The sequence below is a fragment of the Gorilla gorilla genome, chromosome 12 (assembly GCF_029281585.2).
Source record: "Gorilla gorilla gorilla isolate KB3781 chromosome 12, NHGRI_mGorGor1-v2.1_pri, whole genome shotgun sequence".
Taxonomy (NCBI): Eukaryota; Metazoa; Chordata; class Mammalia; order Primates; family Hominidae; genus Gorilla; species Gorilla gorilla.
The window spans coordinates 80134278-80142968 of NC_073236.2; the positions used below are offsets into that span (position 1 = coordinate 80134278).

Sequence of the window (8691 nt, forward strand, 5' to 3'; positions counted from 1 at the left end):
GCTCTTTGGTGGTGGGCATAGAGTTATCCCAGAGGACAGGCCCAACCAGATGGGCAGGCCCACCAGCGTGCACATGTGAACTGAGGGGTGCTAAAACATTCCTAGTCCCCAAATATCTGTTATACTCCTCCTACTGCCAGAAATCCTCATGTAACTAACTCCTTTAGCTTAAGGCCACTGTAAAAATGTAAATGTTCTCTGGGAGAGTAAAATATTAATCCATTATCAACTAGTGACATCTCAGCTACACTTGACCAAATTAGAACTAGCTGGTCACTGAGCAGACTCCTAGAGGAATAGGCTACAAAACTGATATGTTTTAATTGAAGGAGCAATACAAAAAGATAAGATTTCAAGACTTTGTGGTGCAAGGGGGTGAAGAGGAAGGATAGAAATAAGGATTTGGTGGAAAGTGAGTTTCCTGAGACAAGCAGGGTGCCTCTGTGGAGGCCTGTGCAACCCTCAGCAGCTGTGTGGATACTGGAAACTAGATGAATAAAGTCAGGATGCTAAAAAGCAGCTAAAAAAGAATATGAATAAATCTCTTAGGTTGAAGTGCTGTGGAGGGACGCCCTGAGGCATTCTCTATCAAGCTTGAGCTCAGGAAATATGAATTGGCTGGGTGGGCAAGATGCCCTAGTTCTTTGATTTTTAATTTTAATTTCTCACTTCTGAATGGACTTACTTAAATTACTTCAGAGCTGTAAACTGTAAGGAGAAATTCATTTGATTCCCTGCTTTTTCGCTGACTTTATTCTTTCTGATTTTCCGCATTTTATTCCTGGTGAGACCCCAAAAGGGTGGTGAATTAGGAAGGAGAGAGGAGTTGGAGGTCAGAAGGCAGATCATCAATGACAAAAAAGCCGAGGAAGAATAATTTTCATATTCTTTATAATCATGAACTAGAAAGACTCTCTGAATTCCAGTGTAACAGAAACAATGTAACTTAGGCAGAAAAGGAGAGTGGAAGAATAATAAATACATAAATAAATAATAAAGACTAGAAGGAAAGGATACAGTCAGGATGCCTGGATGCTGAGACCTCTATGTTGACACCTCTCTTTCTCTCTCTATCTCTCTTTCGCCTCCTTTTCTCCTGTTTCTTACGTGTGCCTCTTTCTGCTGGTAGCTTCATTCCTTCCTCCCACAAAGAGGGTTTCTCTAACTGCAGGCTCACATCTTTTCAACCTCATAACCATATCTGAAATAGTTCCTTTTGTTGTTGTTGTGGTTTTTAGTTCAGTTTAGGAAAAATATGAAAGGGCTGTGAATGGTTCAGTGTGGGTCCTAGGCTTATTCCAAGAATGATCACCAGCTACGGTAAAGTGTGAGGCAATTAGCTTATTCTGGATTCAGTGTTACCCCCAAGGCCAGATAGTTGATAGCTGCTACCAGGAAAGTGGAGAAGAGATGCTGGACACACACATTAAGAATTATAACAGAAAGGATGATTGAGGGAATCATTTAATAACAGTGTCCCTACATGCCTAATGGCAGCCGAGATCTCGATGGGGTTTTTACACCCTCTAATCTGATTACAAAATTGTAAAATGGACCTTATTAGTCAGCTAGGGCTTCTGTGGTAATAAAATACCACAGAATAGGTAGTTTAAACAACAGAAATTTGCCCTCTCATACTTCGAGAGGCTACAAGTCCAAGATCAAGGAGCTGGCAGGGGTCTCCTGAGGTCTCTCTCCTTGGCTTGCAGATGGCTAATTCTCTGTGCATGTTCCTCCTTGGTGTTTCTCCCTCTTCTTATAAAAACATCAGTCATGTTGGACTAGGGCCTCACCCTCAAGACATCAATTAGCCTTACTTACCTCTTTAAATGTCCTATCTCCAAATATAGTCACATTGAGGCTTAGGGCTTCCAGATATCAGTCTTCCAACGGACACAATTCAGACCATAACATGGACTAGTCTAGGTTTCAGTAAGGAAATGGACAAGCTGTGGAATGGTGTTTGACTTTTTCCCCTAAATTATAGAAGATAAGTATGAATCAGGGAAGACAAACCCACTTGGAACACATATATTTGCAATTCAAGGGTTGAGGGGCTTAAGATCGTGTGATTATGACTGATACAGCTACTGAAGACCAGATGTAGCAAACAGGCAAGACATTTTCCTAGAATGAGTTGGAAGTTTTGCCTAACAGTAAGACTGATTTTATATTCTAGGAAGTGTCTCCCCAAAGAGGGAAGCCCTAGTTTTCAGAGAAGCAAGTGCTTCTGTGCCAAGTTAAGGAATAATCTGTCTCTGATCCTGTCTGATGTATAAATTGGCCGTATATTTTTGGCAGTGCCATCATCCAAGAGCTAAGTTTTAAAAAATGTCTAGGAAAATATAATACTTATCTGCAAATGTGAATGCTAATGAAACCCTGTTGCTGGCTAATTTCCATCAGAGGAAATAGCTGCATATTCAAAATATCTATAGGTGGACACTTAAAATCATCATTGCTATTAGAAAGCAGTTTATACCAGAGCTCATGTTTGAACTAAAGTGAAAATTCTGTCTCTATAATAAGAATATGATAACTGGCAGTCCTCAGTATTTAATAGGAAGGAATGAAATTTGGGAAAACAGAAATAAAAGTTTTTTTTTTTTTTTTTTTTTTTTTAGAAATCTACTAGATCTAGGTAATAATCACTGTTGTGATCCGTTGAATAGAAGCAGCGTTGCTTCACTTGGTGTGCAGTTTATTTATAATCCTCCTACCTTTGTACACAGACTGCATTTGGGGTGTGTATGTACGTGTGTGGGCAGCAGAGAGAGAACAAGTTGAAAGAGAATGAAATCAATGTATGAGGAGCATAATTTAGGAATTTATCTTTTTTTAGTAATAGAGTTTGAAAAGTAAGATAAACCTGATAATGAGTTTTCTTCCTTGTAGCCAGGTTTGTGTAAAAAAGGAAAAGACTTTCTCATATACAAATGCAAATCCGTGTACCATGCCCCCTGCAAATATAAGCAAGGATGTGCACATATGTCCCAAATTAATTCCAAAGCAATTTCAGACCCAGATTTGTGTTAATGCATTTAGCAAGTAATTAGTTGTCCATTCATTCATTAACAGCATATTTTAAAACTTCTTGCAAAACCTAACCTCCCCCCTCAACAAAGTGGCACTTCTAAGAAGACAGAAGGGATGGAAAATATGTCGGGTAAGATGAGAAAACAAATCAGAGAAAGAAAATTACACGTTAGCTGTAGAAGAACATTAGTCACAGAAATGGGATTTACAAAGAACACGCTTTGCTTTCCTTTACCTTTTCACACGAAAAGGGGTGAAGTTGCGAATTGGAACTGCATCAGTGGGTACTTTCGCGTTTTATGATTCCAGTTTAGTATAATGTTTTTCTCTCTTGGACATTATAATTTTTCTTCCATTTGTAAAGCGCTTTATAGTTTTCTAAGCAGTTTCACATAGAGTAGCTCATTTGTGGAACTAATAGCATTTACGTGGGATCACAATATTCTAATAGAATTGTGCAATTCACATAATGAGTTTAACTTGTTATTAAAATGAATGCCACTTGGATAAGATTGAAGGGGAAACCAGGCAGGTCAACAATCTTGAGGTAAGTTCTGACCATTTTGGATTTGTAAGAGGTGAGGGTAAGAAATAAAGTTACTTTGGGAGAATACGACCATAGATAAAAGAAGTTTTAAAATGAAGGCTAAAAGGACAAAGATTTTCTGTCCCTATTTCAAAATTTCCCTAAGAGTTGTGATAGAGATTGCCAATTTCCATTCTCCTCCTTTTCCTCCTCTTACAAACACAAGCTCTGCATTACTGGATGTGCCAAGCTGGAAAACTGCATCACCCAGCCTCCCTTTCCCCTTCTTGCTTTTATTAGCCTACAGTTTTTGCAACATGCTGGACCTTCTGACTCCAAGGAGATCTAGACAATGGAAGCTACACAGGAAGCATGGAAGAGAAAAAGATGGAAGGAATCTACGACGTCAGTGTTCTGTTAAACACCTCCATGCATTCTTCTATTATTCCAGCCATTGCTAGATGACTAATTTTGCTCAGGTACAACAAAACAACCTGGTGAAGCCTGCCTGCCATGCACCTCTCCCTTCCTGATCTACAGAATCTCTAATCATTTTACCTTCATATAGGAAACTAATAGGAACTTATTCAGCTCTCAAGGAATTGCAACCCATAAGTGTTAGTAGTAGTGTATGAAAAGAGTTGACACATGTTGGGAATAAAAAATACCCTTTTCAATGGCTGATGTAGCCAATAGATCCATGCTTTCCTTTTTCTTTCTCTCTGTCAAAGAGCCCTGATATATATTTCCAAAGGCTTATCTGGCATCCCATGGAACATTCCAACAGGTGATCCATAGTGATTTCATATAAATAAAGCAACGTTGTCCAGTGTTGTCATTCCCTTCTCTGCACATACACTCCCTCCGTCTGCCATTCCTGCTCACAAATAAACATCCTACATATTAGCCTTTGTTTCAGACTTCTCTTTCCAGGGGTCCCAGGTGATGAAAGATGAAATCATGCAGGAATAAACCAGTCCTGGATTGCCTAGCTCTGAGCTTTTTATCTTTAATATAAACAGGAGAGTTATTGTAGTTTTCAGCTCAATAGTTTATCTATTGATAAATTATTAATATTTATATATTGATAAATTATTAATATTTATCTATGGTCACATTCGCCCAAAGCAGCTTTTATTTCTATATTATAAATATTGATCTATTGATAATTAAGCTGATAATTTATCTTTTGGTTCCTTTTTTATAATTTTTAGTTTTTGATTTATATTCTCTATCTAGTGATACTTCTTTTTTTTTAGGTTATAAAGGTCTTTATTTTTGACAATTGTAATTTTTACACTTGTTACAAAAGATTTCAAAGGTTACAAATCATGATACCTGATATACTATATCATGTTGTGAAATTATAGGAATATTTTTCCTCTATCCCTGTCTTTCAATTTCCATTTAAATGGAAACAGATTTTCTTTTATTTTTATTTTATTATTATACTTTAAGTTTTAGGGTACATGTGCACAATGTGCAGGTTAGTTACATATGTATACATGTGCCATGCTGGTGTGCTGCACCTATTAACTCGTCATTTAGCATTAGGTAGATCTCCTAATGCTATCCCTCCCCACTCCCCCCACCCCACAACAGTCCCCAGAGTGTGATGTTCCCCTTCCTGTGTCCATGTGTTCTCATTGTTCAATTCCCACCTATGAGTGAGAATATGTGGTGTTTGGTTTTTTGTTCTTGCGATAGTTTACTGAGAATGATGATTTCCAGTTTCATCCATGTCCCTACAAAGGACATGAACTCATCATTTTTTATGGCTGCATAGTATTCCATGGTGTATATGTGCCACATTTTCTTAATCCAGTCTATCATTGTTGGACATTTGGGTTGGTTCCAAGTCTTTGCTATTGTGAATAGTGCCACAATAAACATACGTGTGCATGTGTCTTTATAGCAGCATGATTTGTAGTCCTTTGGGTATATACCCAGTAATGGGATGGCTGGGTCAAATGGTATTTCTAGTTCTAGATCCCTGAGGAATCGCCACACTGAGTTCCACAAGGGTTGAACTAGTTTACAGTCCCACCAACAGTGTAAAAGTGTTCCTATTTCTCCACATCCTCTCCAGCACCTGTTGTTTCCTGACTTTTTAATGATTGCCATTCTAACTGGTGTGAGATGGTATCTCATTGTGGTTTTGATTTGCATTTCTCTGATGGCCAGTGATGGTGAGCATTTTTTCATGTGTTTTTTGGCTGCATAAATGTCTTCTTTTGAGAAGTGTCTGTTCATGTCCTTTGCCCACTTTTTGATGGGGTTGTTTGTTTTTTTCTTGTAAATTTGTTTGAGTTTATTGTAGATCTTGTATTTTCCTTTAGTTATTTACACATGGTTTTCTTCAACTCTTTGAACATATTTTAAATAGCTGATTTAAACTCTGTTTAAAGTCTTTCCAGTAAGGACAACTTCTGGGTTTCACAGGCCAGTTTCTATTGACTGTCATTTTTACTGTGTATGGGCCATACTTTCTCATAATGTTGCATCTCTCACAATTTTCAATATTTTATATATGTTTATTTTACTTCTTTATTTTTAAATATTTAATTCAAAAATAAAGACTGCAGATATTCAGTGTGCACAATGTGATGATTTGATATATGCATACATTGTGTAATGATTAACACAATCAAATTAGCACATAAAATTATAAAATCAAATTTATATGTCATCTTTGTGTGGGGGCCATGCTAATCTTCTCTGTATCATTCTGATTTTAGTATATGTGCTGCCAAAACAAGCACTAAATATTGTAGTTAAATAATGTGGCAACTTTGGAAATCAGATTTCCTTACACTTTTCCCAGGGTTGTTGCTGTTGCTGTTTGTTATTTTTGTGGCTATTTGTTTAATTACTTTCCGTGACTTCTTCTGTGATATCTCTTTTCTTTGTCCTGTGTGGACATTTAAGCTTATTGGCCAGCTGATGATTAAACTAAGATTTTCTTAAATGCATTGAACTAATATTTTTCCCTGCCTTCTCAAAGGCGGTTTTGTGTGTGTTGTGGTATGCCTTCAATGCTTTGCAAGGAGTTTGCAACTCTGCCTTCTTTTTTATTCCTGCTTGGGGAGATCCTCAAAGTTGGCTAAAGTTGAAAGAGCAGCGCCTTCTCAAGTATTTCCTGGGCATTTCCTAGCCACATGTATGTGGCATTCTAGATTCCCAGGAATATTTCAAAACTGTAAAAAGTCTCCTATGAACAACTCTTTTCCTAGTTTTTTACCCTTGTAGTTATTTTTCTGGTCAGCTTCTTGTTTATCCCAGCTGTTTTCCCACCTCAAGCAATTGCAATGTTAAACAGTTACCACTAATTGTTTCCAACAAATACCATGGAGAAAAAGCTGTTTTTAGAGTATGAACTCTCAGTATAATAATAATAATAATAATAATAATAATAATAATAATAAGGAAAAGCCATGCAAGTTGGGGTTTCCAGGGAACTTCCAGGTAAGTCAGATAATGACAATTCTGTGGCTATAGGACTTTTGAGGAAGTCCAAACCCAAAATTTGTCTGCCCCTCCCAATGTCTATGAAGCTGCTGGTTTTGATGCCTACATTGATTGTGAGGACTTTTGTTTTCAAAGGTTCTATAGATCTAGAGAGAGAAAACAATAGAAAAATGGGCAGTTGAAGTGCCGCAGTTTCCTGTTATTACCACAATCTTACCACCATACTTTTATTGAATAAATACTTCTTGAGTTTGGTTAATTTTCAGAGTACTGAGAATATTTATTTCACTTTTTTTTGGTCAGTGTTTTCATTGTTTGTATAAAGGAGTAAATTATTGGACATCATTACTCTGTTATTCCTGCTGATGTTACCCTTTGAAATCAATCTGAATCCAAAAACAAAGGGAAAATTAAGATATTCTCAGATAAAAGAATGCTAAGAGAATTAGCCACCAGCAGAACTACCTTAAGAGAGTGGCAAAATAAAATTCTCTTAATTAAATAAATTTTTTAAAAAAAGATAACAGAAGGACTTTTTCAACATTAGAAAGAAAACAAAAAAGAGAACAAATATATAGGTAAATAATATGGAAATGCCTTCTTTTTAGTTTTCTAAATTGTGTTTGTCTAATGTGTTTCTCACTGTATGTAGACAAAACTTGTAAGGTAGTTATATAATGAATGTGGAAGGATAAATGGGTGTAAAGAGAGATAATATTTCTATGGTTTGCTCAAACTGGTAAAATAATGATAGCAGTGTACTCTGATAAGTTGCTTATATATTATATAATATCTGGAACCTTCACTAAAACTATGTATAGATATAAACTCAAAACCACTGCATATAAATCAAAATGGAATCATAAAATGTACACTGAATCCATATAAATCAAAATGGAATCATAAAATGTACACTGAATCCACAAAAAGACAGGACAAAGAAACCAAAACCCAGAAAGCAAACAGAAAATAAACAGAGAAAGAATTAAGCCCTGAAATACCAATAATTACATTACTAAGAAAGGACTAAATATACCAACTAAAAGATAGAGGTTAGCAGCATGGACAAAAATAACAAGCTATTAATATGTTGCACATAAGAAACTTGCTTCAAATATAATGATATAGGCAGATTTAAGGCAAGAGTATAGAAATAAGGTATACTATGCAAGCATTAATAAAAAGAAAGCAGGGGTGTCTATATTGATTTCATATAAAATAGATTTCAAAGTGTATTAGTTCATTTTCACATTGTTATAAAGAACTATCTGAGACTGGGTAATTTATAAAGAAAAGAAAAGAAGTTTAATTGGCTCATGGTTCCACAGGCTGTATAGGAAGCATGGCTGGGGAGGAAACTTAAAATCATGGTGGAAGGTGAAGGAGAAGCAGGCACGTCTTATATGTGGGAGCATGAGAAAGAGAGCAAAGAGGGAAGTAGTACACACTTTTAAATAACCATATCTTATGAGAACTCACTCGCTATCATGAGAACAGCAAGGGGCAAATCCACCTCCATGATCCAATCACCTCCTACAGGTCCCTTCCCCAATAATGAGGATTACAATTCCACACAGGGCCAAACCATATCACAAAGCAAAGAAAGTTATTAGGGTCACAGAGGAACATTACAGAATGATTAATGGATCAATGCAATGAGA

At 36.5% G+C, this 8691-nt stretch overlaps 1 non-coding gene across 1 annotated transcript; it reads right to left on the reverse strand.

Moving 5' to 3' along the window:
* Window positions 1-6221: 6221 nt before the first annotated feature.
* LOC115933584 (U6 spliceosomal RNA) lies at window positions 6222-6324 on the reverse strand. The gene has a single exon (XR_004069462.1). It is a non-coding gene; the product is annotated as a U6 spliceosomal RNA (small nuclear RNA).
* Between the last annotated feature and the right edge of the window lie 2367 nt (window positions 6325-8691).